The sequence below is a fragment of the Oreochromis aureus genome, linkage group 14 (genome assembly GCF_013358895.1).
Source record: "Oreochromis aureus strain Israel breed Guangdong linkage group 14, ZZ_aureus, whole genome shotgun sequence".
Classification (NCBI taxonomy): domain Eukaryota; kingdom Metazoa; phylum Chordata; class Actinopteri; order Cichliformes; family Cichlidae; genus Oreochromis; species Oreochromis aureus.
In genome coordinates, this window is record NC_052955.1 from 30,865,588 (window position 1) to 30,883,652 (window position 18,065).

Sequence of the window (18,065 nt, forward strand, 5' to 3'; positions counted from 1 at the left end):
AAGAGAAGAAGGGAATAAAATGAAAACATAATAGCACAGGGGAATGGAAGTGTAAGAACAAAAGGCCATTTGAATGATCAGGGACAAATTAATGAGGCTTCAACTGAAGCTGACCCAGGTGACAGGTCTGCTACATTAGTTTTGGTCTGACACTACTTTGTGCATATTTTATGTTTGTGTGAGTGTGTATAATACATTGTCCCATGCTACCTGATCTTGTTTTCCCATGTGACATGTTGCTGAGAGAAATGATTTAGTGTGGCTCCTGGCTCTAGGAGCTCTGTCACTTGGAAAATGGTTTGTGAAAATGCAAAACAGAAAAGGATTAGCTTGGAGTGATGCCAACCCAGGCAGCTTCAGAAGAATAGCTGAGAGACAATTGCAGTGAGAGTCGTAATGGTACTTCTCAGTCTGGTCATTCATGTAGCAGTCTGTCATCATTCCTATTTCCTCTTTATGTCCCCATCTATATGCATCTCTCCATATTTCCTAAACCATATAGCTGCTTTCCAGGAATGGATATGGTAGATCAATGAAGGCTCCTTTGTATTCTTTAGTTTTACTAAAGTAGTGTCTATTTATTCACATCCGTTTCTACTGTGATCACTTTTCTGAATAAAAATTAATTAAAGGCTAACAAAGAAAAATCTGTCATGGTTGACTGTTTGGATGAGAACAAGGGAAAAAAGAGATACAATGCCAGGAGATATGAATAAAAGGGACAAAAAGAAAATGAAGTACATGGAATCTGAAATGATGTAATGTAATGCAATGTGCCACAGTAAGACCTTAATAAACAATACAATCCCACAGAGCAGAAATAACATGTCCCAATGAAATGATATACAGGGAGTGCAGAATTATTAGGCAAATGAGTATTTTGTCCACATCATCCTCTTCATGCATGTTATTCTGCCCCCTGCGTGCGTGGTTCTGGTACACGAAGTGACAGATAGCTAAACATATGCCGTAGGCACTGAAAGCGTTGAATGATGAGTCAGACGTGAAAGTAAAGTTGAGGGCTGTTTACTTGTTTGTCTTCATCAACGTACATCTTACAGTGCTTTCCCAGAACTTGTGAAACTACAAAAATACAAAAAGAAATATGCTCAATGAAGAATTATGCATTTGCTTCACATGGCGAACAGATCTAGGCATTTATATATAAATCTCTCCAAATATGCATGAAGTCAATAAAATATACACAACTCACGACTCATAAAGATGAAACACAATTCAAACTTACAAACAAAGCTTCTCCATGGCATAACACAGGTGGATGCTGAAGGATTAAACAGGGAGACTTCTGGTACGCCTCATTGTGCAAATCCCAATACTAAAATGGCTTCCTGCATTACCCCACTCATGTGACTCTAAACATCCAATAGGAAACTCTTCCTGTATCACCCCACTCATGTGACCCTAAACATCCAATAGGAAGGAATACAAGCCAAACCACATAAAAATTCACTTGACCGCAGTCTCCAAGCTAACCACTAGAAGATGCTAAAATTCTCAACGTGCACATAACATTACACATGTTGTCTTACTCCAAGCTGTATAGGCTCGAAAGCCTACTACCAATTAAGCATATTAGGTGATGTGCATCTCTGTAATGAGAAGGGGTGTGGTCTAATGACATCAACACCCTATATCAGGTGTGCATAATTATTAGGCAACTTCCTTTCCTTTGGCAAAATGGGTCAAAAGAAGGACTTGACAGGCTCAGAAAAGTCAAAAATAGTGAGATATCTTGCAGAGGGATGCAGCAGTCTTAAAATTGCAAAGCTTCTGAAGCGTGATCATCGAACAATCAAGCGTTTCATTCAAAATAGTCAACAGGGTCGCAAGAAGCGTGTGGAAAAACCAAGGCGCAAAATAACTGCCCATGAACTGAGAAAAGTCAAGCGTGCAGCTGCCAAGATGCCACTTGCCACCAGTTTGGCCATATTTCAGAGCTGCAACATCACTGGAGTGCCCAAAAGCACAAGGTGTGCAATACTCAGAGACATGGCCAAGGTAAGAAAGGCTGAAAGATGACCACCACTGAACAAGACACACAAGCTGAAACGTCAAGACTGGGCCAAGAAATATCTCAAGACTGATTTTTCTAAGGTTTTATGGACTGATGAAATGAGAGTGAGTCTTGATGGGCCAGATGGATGGGCCCGTGGCTGGATTGGTAAAGGGCAGAGAGCTCCAGTCCGACTCAGACGCCAGCAAGGTGGAGGTGGAGTACTGGTTTGGGCTGGTATCATCAAAGATGAGCTTGTGGGGCCTTTTCGGGTTGAGGATGGAGTCAAGCTCAACTCCCAGTCCCACTGCCAGTTTCTGGAAGACACCTTCTTCAAGCAGTGGTACAGGAAGAAGTCTGCATCCTTCAAGAAAAACATGATTTTCATGCAGGACAATGCTCCATCACACGCGTCCAAGTACTCCACAGCGTGGCTGGCAAGAAAGGGTATAAAAGAAGAAAAAACTATCGACATGGCCTCCTTGTTCACCTGATCTGAACCCCATTGAGAACCTGTGGTCCATCATCAAATGTGAGATTTACAAGGAGGAAAACAGTACACCTCTTTGAACAGTGTCTGGGAGGCTGTGGTTGCTGCTGCACGCAATGTTGATGGTGAACAGATCAAAACACTGACAGAATCCATGGATGGCAGGCTTTTGAGTGTCCTTGCAAAGAAAGGTGGCTATATTGGTCGCTGATTTGTTTTTGTTTTGTTTTGAATGTCAGAAATGTATATTTGTGAATGTGGAGATGTTATATTGATTTCACTGGTAAAATAAATAATTGAAATGGGTATATATTTGTTTTTGTTAAGTTGCCTAATAATTATGCACAGTAATGGTCACCTGCACACACAGATATCCCCTAAAATAGCTAAAACTAAAAACAAACTAAAACTACTTCCAAAAACATTCAGCTTTGATATTAATGAGTTTTTTGGGTTCATTGAGAACATGGTTGTTGTTCAATAATAAAATTATTCCTCAAAAATACAACTTGCCTAATAATTCTGCACTCCCTGCATTACTTTGTTTCAAAGTATACAAGTATACATGAATATGTTTATTTTATTTAATGTTTTACCAATAAGACATACTTTGAAATGTAGATAAAAAGGTTACAAAAGGATAAAATAATTCTATTACTGGCTAAATACAATTCTTGGACCCAGTTCTAATTTGATTTGATGGAAATTTACATGGAAATTTGCTTAATCTCAGTGTAAGTATTTTCATACATGCAGTACTTCATATCCATCAAGCGGCTGACTCAACATTACACATTTCATGTTGACTGAAAGGCAAGGATGAATATAGAAGGAGACTTAATAACCATGTGACAGAGAAAGCACAATGTGTATAGATGGAAAAAAAAAATGCTCAGGTTGGTATGGTTGATAACTCACTCCCAATTTCTCCCGTTTTGGATAAGTCGTTTTTTAGAGTATAGTTTGGGTTTTTGATAAAAGTTTAGATCAAAAGATAAAAACTTTACAGCAGCTGGATCAAGTTTGGTTTAGTTGAGCTTCAAGAAAAGAAAACCTCTGCTGCTCAGCTTTCATTCTCTGGCAGCACTGTCACTCATTGTTCAGCATCAGTGGTGTTCATTGGCTCTTCATTCACATCCTTGATTGTGGAATTTTCAGGTCTGTCTCATCTTTGTTTAATTGACATTACAAGCTGACAGGCCAGTTCATAAAGTACTTATCCACCACCCACAATATACACAAAGGTCAGATGCTGCACTGATGCATTCCTGCAGATGGATTTGGAGGTTTTCTGTAGTTCACCCAACTATCTTGCCTTATGTATATCAATTTATCTTCTTAATTACTAATGATAGTTCGTTGACTAAAACAAAGACTTTTTCAGAGGATAAAGGATAAAGAATAAAGGGACTGATCAACATGAACAGAAAGAAAAAAGTACTGCTTGTGCACAAAAAGAAGATGCTGACAGAGCAGTATTGCTCTGCTTGCAGTTATTGCAGTCAATAAAAACTAGATCAGTCTTCAAAAGCGGTCAATGACCTCAGCCAGACCACCGTACAATAATGATCAACATTGACTCATGTTCATAAAGAAGGATAGAAATTAATTGTGGTTATTCCAGTCACAATTATTCACAGTATGTGAGTAATTACTTGTTATAGTTACGTGCTAGGTAGTTACATTCACTGTAAGTTTCGAGGATTTTATTACTGAAGCTAAATTACACATTACACTCATTTTAGAACAACTCTGCAACTGCAGCTCAGATTGATGGGTCGTAACAACACTGAAACGCTTCCACCATATTACTGTATCAGCACCTGATTATTCAGCAGCCTTCTTCACTCTCTAATTATGCAGCATAGTCTGAAATAGATTGTAGAAAAGCACACTGGAGAATTTGTGGTAAAAGTACGACATATGACAATTACCTGCAAATAAACCTTTAGAGGTAACCTGAGAGCCATTGCAAGAACAAATCTTTATTTATATTCCTATGGAGTGCACCATACTGCTGCATATTTGAATAGTTAGAATGGTCGTTCAGTTTGAATGTCACTCTCATCACCCTGCTGTACATATAATAGTTTTTCACAATGAACACACTGAACAATTTCCCAGTGGCAGTTTCTTTTCTTATTTTAGCAAACTGTTTCTGTGATGCCTGATCAACCTGCTTGTTGTGAATGTTAAACATTAAGTCTGATAAAATATTAAAGAGAAAATATTTTGCAGAATTTTCTCCTGCTGATGGCAAAACATAGCAGCACTGAAAAAGTATAGTATTAGTGGGAATATTGCTTCCAACCAGACAAAAGGTCAGTAAGAGTGCAGGTTTTGTATACTTTGTGTATAGTTGAGGATTAATTAAGAATCAAGTTTCTTTATGGACACTGGTTATAATGATGATAATAATAATAATAATAATAATAATAATACTAATGATAATAATAATAATTATTATTATCATTATTATGTATACTTTATTAATCCCTATAGGGAAATTACTCCTCTGCATTTAACCCATTCACTCAGTGAAGTAGTGGGCAGCCACCAATCCAGCGCCCGGGGAGCAGGTGCTGGATTGGTTTTGAGGTTATTTTGAGGTTCTTGTATGTTCTCAGCAAAAAGATGCTGAGAGAGCTGAGAAAGCTCTGTTATCCATTCGTAAATTGAATCTGAGTGTGATGTGATCTAATGTTCAGTTCATATCCTAACTTCAGTTCAATTCAATTTTATTTATACAGCGCCAAATCATAACAACAGTTGCCTCAAGGCGCTTTATATTGTAAGCTAGACCCTACAATAATACATACAGAGCAAAACCCAACAGTCATATGACCGGCTATGAGCAAGCACTTTGGCGACAGTGGAATCGTCAGTGATATTTATATGGTCTGTTTTACTTATTGAAACTTGAGGATGTTTGTCGGCCATCTTTTCCTGGTTGTGACGACTGTTATCTCGACTCCATAGTGCTTGTAAGTCTGCAGAGTCACATCTAAGGGGTCACAAAAAACTCCCTTTCTGTGAGAGAAGGAAGACAGGATAAAAGACATGCTGTGCCAGAGATTAATAACAAGTATGATTCAATGCAGAGACTTCTATTAACACATAGTGATCCAACCCTAACTATATGATTTAACAAAAAGGAAAGTTTTAAGCCTAATCTTAAAAGTAGTAGTAGTCTGTCTCCTGAATCCAAACTGGAAGCTGGTTCCACAGAAGAGGGGCCTGAAAACTGAAGGCTCCGCCTCCCATTCTACTTTTAAATACTCTAGGAACAACAAGTAGGCCTGCAGCGTGAGAGCGAAGTCCTCTAATGGGGTGATATGGTACTATAAGGCTATTAAGATAAGATGGGGCCTGATTATTTAAGACCTTGTATGTGAGGAGCAGGATTTTGAATTTAATTCTGGATTTAACAGGAAGCCAATGAAGGGAAGCCAAAACAGGAGAAATATGCGCTCTCTTTCTAGTCCCTGTCAGGACTCTTGCTGCAGCATTTTGGGTTAACTGAAAGCTTTTCAGGGAGTTTTTAGGACACCCCGATAATAATACAATAATTACAGTAGTCCAGCCTGGAAGTAACAAATGCATGAACTAGTTTTTCAGCGAATCACATTTTAGAGATATTGCACAAATGAAAGAAAGCAGTCCTACATATTTGTTTAATATGTGTATTGAAGGACATATCTTGGTCAAAAATGTCTTTAAGACATTCCCTCAGTTTAACTGATTGGTGTGTGTTATCTGGCTTCATTGATAGATAAAGTTGAGTGTCATCTGCATAGCACTGAGTATGTAGGCTATGCCTTCTGATGATACTGCCTAATGGAGGCATGTATAATGTAAACAGAATTGGTCCTAGCACTGAACCCTGTGGAACTCCATAACTGACCTTAGAGTGTGAAGAGGACTCTCCATTTACATGAACAAAGTGGAGTCTGTTAGGTAGATATGATACAAACCACAGCAGAGCAGTACCTGTAATATCTACAGCGTGCTCTAATAGGATATTATGGTGAACAGCATCAAATGCTCCACTGAGGTCTAGCAGGATAAGCACAGTTAGAGGCATTTAAAAGATCATTTGTAACCTTCATTCAGTTGTTTCTGCAATGCGATGAGCTTTAAAACCTGACTGAAACTCTTCAAATAAGCCATTCCTCTGAAATTCTGGAAATCCCTCTGGAATTATTGAAAATCTATTGTGTAGTGGTTTACACATTTCCCTAATCAGTGAAAAAACGCCAGTGTGATTATCATTTGATTATCAAATGATCACAAATCTGTTCCAAGTTACATCAGTAAGGGCACCTGGTGCATTCTAGTGGTGTACTCAGGTGGAAGTGTCAAAATGCAGGACTAAGGGATCTTCACTAAAATAGAATACATAGGAGTCTTCAATTTTACATGTGACTTAGGTGGCACATACCTGAAATTAAATCCCCCCTCATATTGACTTTTCAATCAAACCAGATTTATTACCAGGCTGTCATCCAATCCACAGGTTAGCAGTTTGATATTAGCACAGTGTCTAAGACTGTGTCTTTTTTTAAAGGAAAAAAACAGTTCTAGATAATGTAATAAGAAAAGGGAATTATTTTGTCATCCTTCACTGACTGATCAAGATTATGTTGTATGATAATGACAAAAGTATTGTTTAGTCACCTATGAGAAAGTATAATGTAGTGAGAAAATGGAAAACAGCCTAAGCTCTTCAGTTCAATACTCATAATGTAGAACATATTTAGTCTGGGACAAAGTTGGATGTTGTAATGAATATTATGCTAGATAAAGGGATTCTAGCAGGTGTGTAATCCCACATTTTATTGTCACATTAAATTATGTTTTTGGTCATGAGACCTGAAATAGATTTGACATCAAAGTAAATAGCAGGCCTTTTATATATGAATGAAATTGAATTGAATAGAAGGCCTTAGAGACAGTGGCATGCAACTTCAGATTAGGAATAGAGGGTTTCATTGGCTACATATTAAGAAATCTCATTGAGCGAGAAAAAGTATGTTTGATATCTCAAGGTATTAAACCATTTTCAGTGCTTAGTATTACAAATGAAAATTTTGTGTCATTACAGGGTTTCATATTTTCCAAGAAATCCATTCATCACTACTGAGCTAAGACTGTTTACTTTGATTTCGCTCTAATCTATCGCTATGGGCTCATTGTTAGCCTGAAAATAAGCAAACAATATAACTGATGTGATGTGAAGAATTAGGAATGATAGATTATCATTGATTACCTGGTAGGGCTGCACAATTAATCGTTAGAAAATCGCGATCTCAATTCATACTTATGTGCAATCTCATTTCCAAATGACAACGATTTAAAAACAAAAAAGAAAAAAAGATGACGATTGTACCGCATTTTGATCCGGGACATAATCTGCATGAAAACAAGCGCTCACTCTTCCTGCTCAACAAATGACAAGGGTGGAGCCTTATACCATGTAATACCGAAGCCAGCTGGCAACGGCGAGCACGTGAGAGATGACGAAGCTGTAAAGGCCAAGAAAGTGACAGGAGAAAATCCGTCCCGGTCAACCACATCAATAACGGGAACTTTATACAGCGCTTCCCCATAACCGTCGAACTCCCGCAGGCACAAAGAAATTACGGAGACTATCACTTATCACCTGGCTAAAGATATGGCTCCCATCAACACTGTGCAAAACGAGGGATTTAGGAAAATGATCAACACCCTAGACAAACGCTACACAGTGCCGTCCCGCAACTATTTTTCAAATGTTGCACTACCTGCTCTTAGAGCTGGGCGATATAAGATTTTTTCATATCACGATATGTTTTTTTCATTTCAGGCGATAACGATATATATCACGATATAAGCCAAATAACTATATTTGTAAGATTTAAATGTGCCGTTGCTCACGAGTAAAATGTGAAATAATCACCAGCTTGTTTTGATTTAAATATTTATTTCCCATAATAAGTTCAACAGGGCAGATGTACTTAAGGAACATGAGACTTCAGTTTCAGATAAATAAAGGCAAATATTGCAAACTACACAAAAGGCAGCCGCTAAAGCGTTTAAGTTTCAAAATAGAACAAACAAAACAGACCACTAAATTGTCAATTCCACTTAGAAACAAAATATTAATTCTAAAAATAAATCTTAGGTCGTTTTACAGAAGAACAGACAAAATTGACTAACTTTTGTCAATATCAAATAAACTGAGAACTAAAAGGAAATTCTCAATCTCTCCTTGTTGTATAGCTTAGCTTTTCAAACAGTTTTAACAGTTACTTTAGTCTGACAAAAGCCGAATGACGAATTAGCGCTTTCAGTCAGAGATTGAGCATGCACCGCTTTATTGTATATCCAGACTTGCTTTCGGCACAATTTACAGTGCGCGCTACTCTGTTTTTTGTCAGACTTGAAATAGCCGAAATGCCTTCACACTACGGAACTTCTGTGGCCCTTCCGTTTGACAATCTCTCCAGCATTGGAACCATCATCTGTTTTTTCTTCGGTAACCTTCGCTCACGCTCTCGGTTGATTTTTCTCTAGTCGGCAAACTTATTTCCTTCATTACCCGGGCTGCACGGCTGCAAAAACAAATACACATGTGCGCCTTGGCGCTTGTGCTGTACATAACGAGTCATGTGACATGACGCTGCGGCTGTGATTGGTTCGGCTCTGCGCTACTTAATTTGGATTGGCCGTTCTTTTTTTTTCTTTTTTTTAAGAGGACAAGAGAGATGAGGCCTATCGCAATAGTTTAATTTTTCTATCGAGAAAAAGTTATTTCGCAATACATATCGTTATCGTTCTATCGCCCAGCTCTACCTGCTCTATACACGCAGTGTCGAGCAACGGTGGAGACGGAATTACAAGCAGTACATTTTGCGGCAACGACAAAATGTGAGACATTTATTGTTTTTATGTTCATGTGTCTCAACTGTTACGAAGTTGATGTGCAGTTAATAAGTGCAATAAATCTTTATACTGGAAAAGAAAATCGTGAGAGAATCGTGATTTCAATTCTAAGCAAAAAAAATCGTGATTCTCATTTTATGCAAAATCGTGCAGCCCTATTACCTGGGTTGATGCAACTATTGAGCATAGCATTATTAAGGGCATCATAGCTGCTGCCCTGAGATCCCTATAAGTAAATAATACAAGATTAAAATAAATATTATATTCAGTCACTGTCTCTGTGAAATAAACTGTGAAATAAAATTTAGAATTAATTCTCTATTATCAAGTTAATGCACATTTTTCATTTTTTTCTTTTCTAATCTGAGATTTGCTGCAAACAGTGAAAGTTTTAATCAGGTACAGGAACCTATTGTTTTTTTTATCAACTACATATATATAATTCATACATTCAATTTTAAAACAATAATTTTATAAGGGGCGGAAACTCAGCAGTTTTTTTGGAGTTTCAAATTTTCCTGTAGGTCATTTTTTATGTTATCATTATATTGTATTTTCAACCTTTTACTCATTCATTTTTCTTTGAAAGTGAATTTTCAGTGCTGGTTTTTATATGCCTATAAATTTCATCATGGTGATTGAGTGCTAATGTCTCTCTTTCTCTCTGTTTCCCTCAACTGCTTGACACTGAATCTCTTCAATTGTGGATCCTGAAATGCAGGTAAAACATCAAATTGCGTATGTGTGTGTGTGTGTGTGTGTGTGTGCCAAACAACTTGCTCATAGCAGATTTTTCAGTGTTCCCCTCTGTGTTACTTGTTGCTATTTGTGGACAGTGAATCATTATCGTTCTACATTTCACTGCATGCAGTGAGAACTTTATGGTTAGTTTGTGATGGTGTGATGAATTGCATTTATCATTTTCAACTGCTTTGGTGAGAGAACAGTTTGCAGCATAAACCCAAAGAATCCAAAGATCACGGTGCTAAAAATGTCTGTGTGCAGGTCGTGTGTTCCCTGCCCTAGGTAGTTTGTAGTCAAAAGATATTCAGACAACATCGCTGGCAGCGCTTGTCAGTATTCCTGAGAAGAGGTCAGATTTTGCTCTGCTGTGACTTTTTAAATGTTGGTCAAGTAGCATATGCACAACAGTGTAGCTAATGCATAATAAGCAGTATGTAGCGGCAGTTCAATAGAAAAAGAGGATGAAAAAGAGGATGAATTCTTTCTGTCCACCTCACACTGATGCTCAGCCTCAGGTTCACACTGAAATGCTTCTCTGGGACCATCATTGCAGAGTAGATTTACTTGAACTACATGAAAATGTTTACCTTAAGAAATCTTTGTAGTTTAGAGCTGAGAAATCTGAAATATAAGGAAAACAGCTTGAACGTAGTCTGATAGGAGTTTCTTACACTTTGTATCTGTATTGTTGTGTATTCCATGCACAACTGAAGATTTTGTCAACTATGACCGGTGTCTAATATATTTTATAATACAAGTCAAAGTTGGGTTTTTTTTTAAGTACACCAAACAATGTACAAAATTACAGTAATTCATTTCTATTTTCTACGTTGTGCTCTTCCTCTAAGAGGACATAAATTGCATTTTTTAAAATGCATAGACATGCTCACTGATCCAAAGATTATGCACATTCAGGCCAGCTTCTGCACATGGTTTTCTGTTTGTTTCTTTTTTTCTTTGTTTGTTTGTTAATGCCCCAGTGACTCCAACCTGACAGATTATTATTCAAAAACTCAGCATGTGGTGCTATTGGGCTAATGGCTCTCCTTGACTGATACATTTATAACTAGCAGATGTTCTATCAAAGGTCAGATTTCCTGTTTCCAATATCAAAGGGATGCTTTACTCGAAGAATTAAAAGCACCTTTATTAAAGGCTTACATCAGCATTTCTCTTTAGGGATTAACTGCAGGCTTTCTTTTAAAAATGAAAACAGTAGGATATGTCGTGGATGTCATCTTGGGTCATGCCTAAACCAGCTTCTTTGTCCAAAGTCTGTCAGATAAATATTATGTCCTATTTTATGTAAAACTGTTGAATTTTTTAATATACCAAGAAGGGCAAAGACTATACTAAATTCTTGATGTTTTACGATGGTTTTATTACAACGGGATGATGTGCGCCTGCTTTTATAACAAGACACTGATGTTTATCAAAGCATGAAATATTAAAATGGTGTATTTTATTATCTTTACCTGATTGGAGCAAAATTGGCTGAAAACTCCGGATTCTATAAGCTGTAAAAACTTGACCTTTTAAGATATATTCATATCATTTGTACTTTTGTGAAACTTTGTGGTGTCACCGTGATTTCATAGGGAATTGTCGTGAGAAAAAAAAAAAGGAAAAAGTGTGTTTACAGCTCTCCCGATGCCCCATCATATAATATATTTCTCAATATGGTTTACTCAGTGCATTTTTTTATCAAGGTCAATTTTGAACTTGGTCACATGGTCAAGGTTAAATGCCAACCTACATAATCTTTCAGTCTCTAGTATATTGTTGTGAAGTTTGAAGATGATCACAAAAATTGTGGGTAATTTTTAAAAATTTTTTAAATGTTTTACTGATTTTAACATTTGGTGTGAAATTTTCACCAAAATTAAATCACCTTGAGCTGTAATTGGTATCTATCGTCACACAAAATTTGAATATGATATCTTGAAATTTGGGGATGCCAGACTGCTAACAAACAGACAGACAAAGGGAACCAATTACATACTCCCTCCCTTCAGGAAGAAGAACCATGTATATCTATTTCAACTGTTAAACACTGATCAAACTACTGTGTCGTGAAGGAATCATCATAACTGCTATTTATAATAATTAATTATTAATTAATTAGTAGCAGGAAAATGCTCATCTATGCATAAATGGATTTTACTTTGTTTATTATTAAATTGTCTTTGTCTTATTGTGGGTATTTGTCCTTAGTACGAGCACCAACACACAGCAATGTAAGGGCCCACTCACATTTATATAGCACTAACAGACTCTTAAAGGGCTTTTAACTACAAGTCACACTTTAACCCTATGACCCAGCACTTTCTTCTATATACAGTACTCACATTTGTGACTATTATAACTAAATTACTACATTTGACACAATTAGAATCAGCAGTTAAATGACAATAGGGCCAAGGATTTTATCTCGATACCTAATAGCAGTCATTGGGCTATTTCCTATCCTGCAGAGGTCTGTGCGTTCCAAGACCATCACTGGTCATCACCAAAGTAGTCAAGGTGACTGATGTTACTGACAGCATGAGGTTCTTTACAGAGTCTCTCACACACAGACATGGCATGTATTTTTTTTTCACTGGATTAAAATTCTCTGAAACCCCCATTTGCTTTGGTTTGACCCAAACTGGTGGATCCCAAATCTTGGTTCACTACATGAAATTTCATGTAGAACAGCCTCAATGTGGAAAAATTTTGTAGCACCTGTACAATATTATAAAATTTGAATTTGAATAATGCATTTTTTGCGTATATTGCCAGTCACTTTGGGAAAATTCATCAAATTTCTGTCTAAAACGTCAATTCAATACGGATTGAAAATGATTTGATTTTAAATTAGGTATTTTTGGTCTTTATGTTATATATTACCAACAATTATGTCTAACAGGCCACAGGAAAGAGATCATATGATGCAGAAAAGGAGAAAGGTGAACCAGAAAACGGGACGGGGAGGTTTAATATGACCACAGCCTGCTCTCATTCCCAGCCCCCGTGTTAAACCCTTAAAGACTTTGAGCTGCGTGAAGAATGGTGGTTTGACAGTTTAATAAAGTTAAAAGGTTTCTGCTGTGGAGCTTTAGATCTACACTTTCGGCCGCCATGGTCAGACATCTATCAGAGCTGTACAAGACGGAGAGGAGGAGGAAGAGAAGACAAATTAGTCAGGCATTTTCTTTTACCCTTGAAACATAATGAGCATGTCAGACATGCCTTGAAAAGCGATAGAGAAATATTTATGCATACGTCGGAATGCACACATAAAGCAGAAAAATCTTAGCGAACACATGAGACCTCAGGGTATTTTCATTATGCCTCCAACAGCTTAATTTGCATGAGCTTTCTGAATTAAATACAGTCCTACATACACTTGCATGCCCTGAAGAATTTCATTTCTTTTGTATTAGCTTCAAAGAATGTGTAACCGTTATTAAAAATAACACATTTATTGTAATCTTTATTATTTATTTATTTATGATACACATTCCATCCTGATGAATTACAAAACCAAATTTCACATGTGACAACATGTTTACGCTAAACTGCAGGCAAATCTTCTTATCTGTTGCATTTAAGAGTGTTTGGCAAGTGTCCTTTCTGGTGCCTTAGACGTCCATCTAGTACTAAGAATAACAGGTGATCTTTTATTTGTAATATTAATTAGAAAAAATGCCATTCATATGTTGAAATCTTTGTTTTTACCTGATCTTTATTGCATTTATTGTCACTGACACACTGTTTTGTGACATGCAGTTATACAACTGGAAATTCCTGCATGACAAATGTTTCTAAGTCAAACAATTGTTTCTGCTAAATCACTACATAATTAATATTTAACTGTACACTCATAGACAAAGCTGAAAGAGTTTTTTGCAGATGTGTAGGACAATTTTTTCCCAGCTCGCTTGTCTGCTTCATCTCCAAAGTGCAGCAAGCAGTAAGAGTTAACTGCCTGGAATTATAACTAACCCGACTCAGTTTTATGTTCAACTTATTGAAGGCCGAAAAGACTTTGAGAAGAAATAATCAGCTAGCTGTTGTAGTAAGCTTTTCTGTTGTGTAAAGAATCATATGCACGTCGTGAAATGGTTCAGTATAGCTGAATGTTCAAAATGCAAACTGCAGTATATTGGTAATAAAACATAAGACCAAGGACTGCTTTCATCAGCATTTGGAATGCTCAGATGCCAAAATGCTTACAGAGGTATTTCAAAAGAATCTGCAACTATGGGTGCTCGAGGAGCGCGGGGAAAATTATGGGCAAAAATCATGTATTTATTTGTCCTTAACAAAAATGAAATAATAATATATTATATGTTTGATATCCTTCAGCGTTATTGAATGCAAAATAAATAACTAAATACATACATCAATGGAAATTTTAAGTAAAAAAAAAACATTTAAAATTGTGTTAGTTTGTTCAGTTTGTTGCTCTAGAACCTCTAAAACTGGAGAACTGTGTAAAAAATGGTTGCAATTCCTAAACAGTTAATCCAAATACTTTTGTTAAAACCCTTCAAATTAAATTGAAATTCTGCCCTTCATTGTTTGATTTAACATTCACAGTGGTAGTGTGCAGATGCAAAATGACCAAATGTTGCTCCTGTAGTATTAACTTGATTAAATGGCCTGTTACCCCACAGAAAAGACTCGAGGTGTAAAATGAATGAGGAACACATGAGAACTTCAAATTTCAGGCACAACTGATTGTAAACACAGTTGGCATGAAGTTATATTTGTAAATAATTAAAGCAAATTTTGCTGTGACAGACAACAGCTATTATTTCTGTGGCGCCTTTTTGGGTAGTGCCTTAGTGAACACTGCAAAGAAGTGGTATCAGACTGGTTTGTAGTGGAGGAATTTATTGCCAGTTTCTTTTCGCCTTTAATCCGTGATTTATGTTGTAATGTAGTAGTACCACAATATGGCAGAAACACTATGTTTTGGCACAAATACTTTGATTTAGTATACTTTAGCTTCTTCAGCTTCTTCACCCCTTTTTCAGCAAAAATTTTCATTTTTCACCCTTTTTCAGCACAAATTCCAGCTTTTTTTGGCTGTATTCAGAAAAAGACAACTCTTTTGAGCAGAAACTCTGCTGATTCATCTCTTTTCCGCGCAAGTTTCTGCTTCTTTTGCCTCTTTTTCTGCAGAAATTCTGCTGATTCACCTCTTTTCTGCAAAAATTTTCAGCCTTTTCACCTCTTATCAGCTTCTGCTCATTTCAGCAGAATTGTCCGCCTCTCCACCTCTTCTTTGTAAGGGTGACTTTGGCTCAGGGAAATGAATAGCCACCTTTGAGCAGAAATTCTGCTGATTCATCTCTTTTCAGCGCAACTTATTGCTTCTTTACCTCTTTTTCTGCAGAAATTCTGCTGATTTACCTGTTTTCTGCAAAATTTTCAACCTTTTTCACCTCTTATCAGCACAATTCTCAGCAGCTTCTGCTCATTTTAGCAGAATTGTCAGTCCCTCCTCCTGTTTTTTTGAGAGAACGAGTTTAGCTCAGTGAGATGAGTGGCTGCCTTGAGACCAGGAGGGCCAGGTTCCAATCCTGCTCAGGGTGACATGTTTTTCACCACCATACAACTTTTTTTGCAACTTTTTCATCTTTTTTTCAGCTTTTCAGCAGACAGCTTCAGCGTATAGCATCCACACAGCATTTTCGCAGGAAATGCAAATTTTTCTAGTTCCAGTTGCCACTTTTTGTACGCTTTTTTTCGCACTTAACTACTTCCACAATTTTCAGCCGATTTTCACCGCTCAAATTTTAAACTATTCTACTATTTCTGCTAATTCCTGCTATGACTTTTGGTATTTTTCTGCTGTTATACTTTTTAAAATATTAAGCTTTTTTTATGCAATTTTTTTGTCCCATTGAAATGAATGGAAAACTTCCAAAAATTCTGCTAAAACTTGCTTGTTTTTTTGAAACTTAACTACTTTTGTCATACTTTCACCTAGAACAACCATTGAAACTTTAAAATGTTCACAAATTATTGGGCTATTCATGAATGATTCAGCTTTTTTTCATATCTGTTACCATTTTCATATTGTCCCTCTTTAAGTTTTGAGTTTCATTTTTGTGATTTTTCACAAAAATACATGCGTTGTTATGGTTGCTATGCAGTTGGTTCTAAGTGAGCCACTGTACCTTTGGCAATTTTTCTCTTCATGTCCGAACAACTTCTGCTACTTGATCAATTTTCACTCAACCCACACAAATTATACATCAAAAACGTAGGTATTTTTTTGCTGGCTTTCAGAAAATGTCACCATCATTGTTGTGAGATTTATAGAATTTTGGCAAATCTCCTCAGACCAACATTAAAAGTCAGAAAAACTCTCCATAGAAAGTCAATGGAGAGTTTGTTCAAAATCATCGCTTGATTTCTCTAATGAGAGGCATATTCGAATCGCCATATCTCCTTAACGGGCCGGGTTACGACATGAGGTTTGTCCCCCGTATATCTTCAGACACTCCTGACGCTCACAATTCAAGAATTTTTCTCACCTATTACCGTTCTGAAATGAGTTAGACTTGTTTGAGGGTAGGAAATTCGTCCCTTCGCTCAGATTTCTTCAGCTTTCAAACTCTGGAAATGAACCACTTTTTTTCTCTCGTCATATCTTTTTGATAGATTTCCACAAAGACCTGAAAAATTTCCATGACTGTTCACCAAAGCCTGCTGTCTCTTACGGTGAAAGAATGATATCGAAACTCCAAATAGATTTAGAGTTAGAAAGCGTTGTTTGAGGGTAGGTCAAGGCAGTTTTTGCTTCGCCTCTACTCAGTTATGGTGCATTACAAGTCAAATATCGTTAATAATTCATATTTTAATGATAAATTGTTAACACTTTAAGATTCCCCCATCTCTTCTGAACAAAACGGTGTAAGAATGACCGCTCTAGCCCCTACGGTTAGGAAATTATGGCCATTTGTTTGAGAGGAATCTCACTATGAGAAATACACTGCAGAAATCCTGTCTCTCTCTGTGCTGAGTGTGTAAAAACGGCTGCACCTGTTTTATGGGAAAAAGTACACAGCCTCTGATTGGTGGATTCAAATTTAGCAGCTCCCAGGCTGCTTGATTGACCTAGAAACTTGCTTTGTCTCTCCCTATGTGTGTGTGTGAGTGTGTGTGTGTGTGTGTGTGTGTGTGTGTGTGTGTGTGTGTGTGTGACAGAGAGAGAGAAAGGGAGGGCGAGAGAGTTTTTATGGGAGCATCTTATTATATGATTTAAATTCAATATATTTAGACTGGTTGACTGAATTTGGTCCTGTGTGTCTCTCTGTGCATGTGTGTTTCCATATGTGTCCATATTTGTGATTGTGTCACTGTTATACTTTTTGCTGATTTTTTTCATTTAACAATTACATTTGAGGGACCCTTAGCATGTTCAGCATTTTTTTCAGCTGTCCATTTTGCTTTTTCCAATTTTTTTCTATTTAAGTTATTACTACTGTGTTGAGTCATAGCATGTCTGTTGCTTTTCAGTATTTGTGCTAAATACAGCATTTCTGCAAAGTCATACTATGTCTGCTATTTTATGAGATTTGTGCTAAATACAGCATTTCTGCTAAATCATACTCTTTCTGCTATTTCATAAGATTTGTACTAAATGTAGTGTTTCTGCCAAATATAGTATTTCTGCTTAATTATAGTATTTCTGCCATTTTATAGTATTTGTGCTAAAACATAGTATTTCTACTAAATGTAGTATTTATGCTTAATCATACTATTTGTATATATTTCTGCCAGGTCCCCAGGCAGCTAATCCTCTGTGAGGACTGATACATATAAAATTTACATATCAGGGCCTGCACGGCTTCCCAGCCAGCCAATCATATCTGAGGTCTGCCCTTTCTTCTC

General features: G+C 36.9%; 1 protein-coding gene and 1 long non-coding RNA gene across 2 annotated transcripts in view; one reads left to right on the forward strand and one right to left on the reverse strand.

The window, feature by feature from the left end:
- Positions 1-18,065, forward strand: part of LOC116328960 (limbic system associated membrane protein) — a 1,233,629-nt gene that overhangs the window by 418,915 nt on the left and 796,649 nt on the right. The gene's annotated exons all lie outside the window — the stretch shown is intronic.
- On the reverse strand, positions 745-1,480 carry LOC120443639. The gene is made up of 2 exons (XR_005615554.1): positions 1,247-1,480; positions 745-1,083 (listed from the first exon to the last, which is right to left on the reverse strand). It is a non-coding gene; the product is annotated as an uncharacterized LOC120443639 (long non-coding RNA).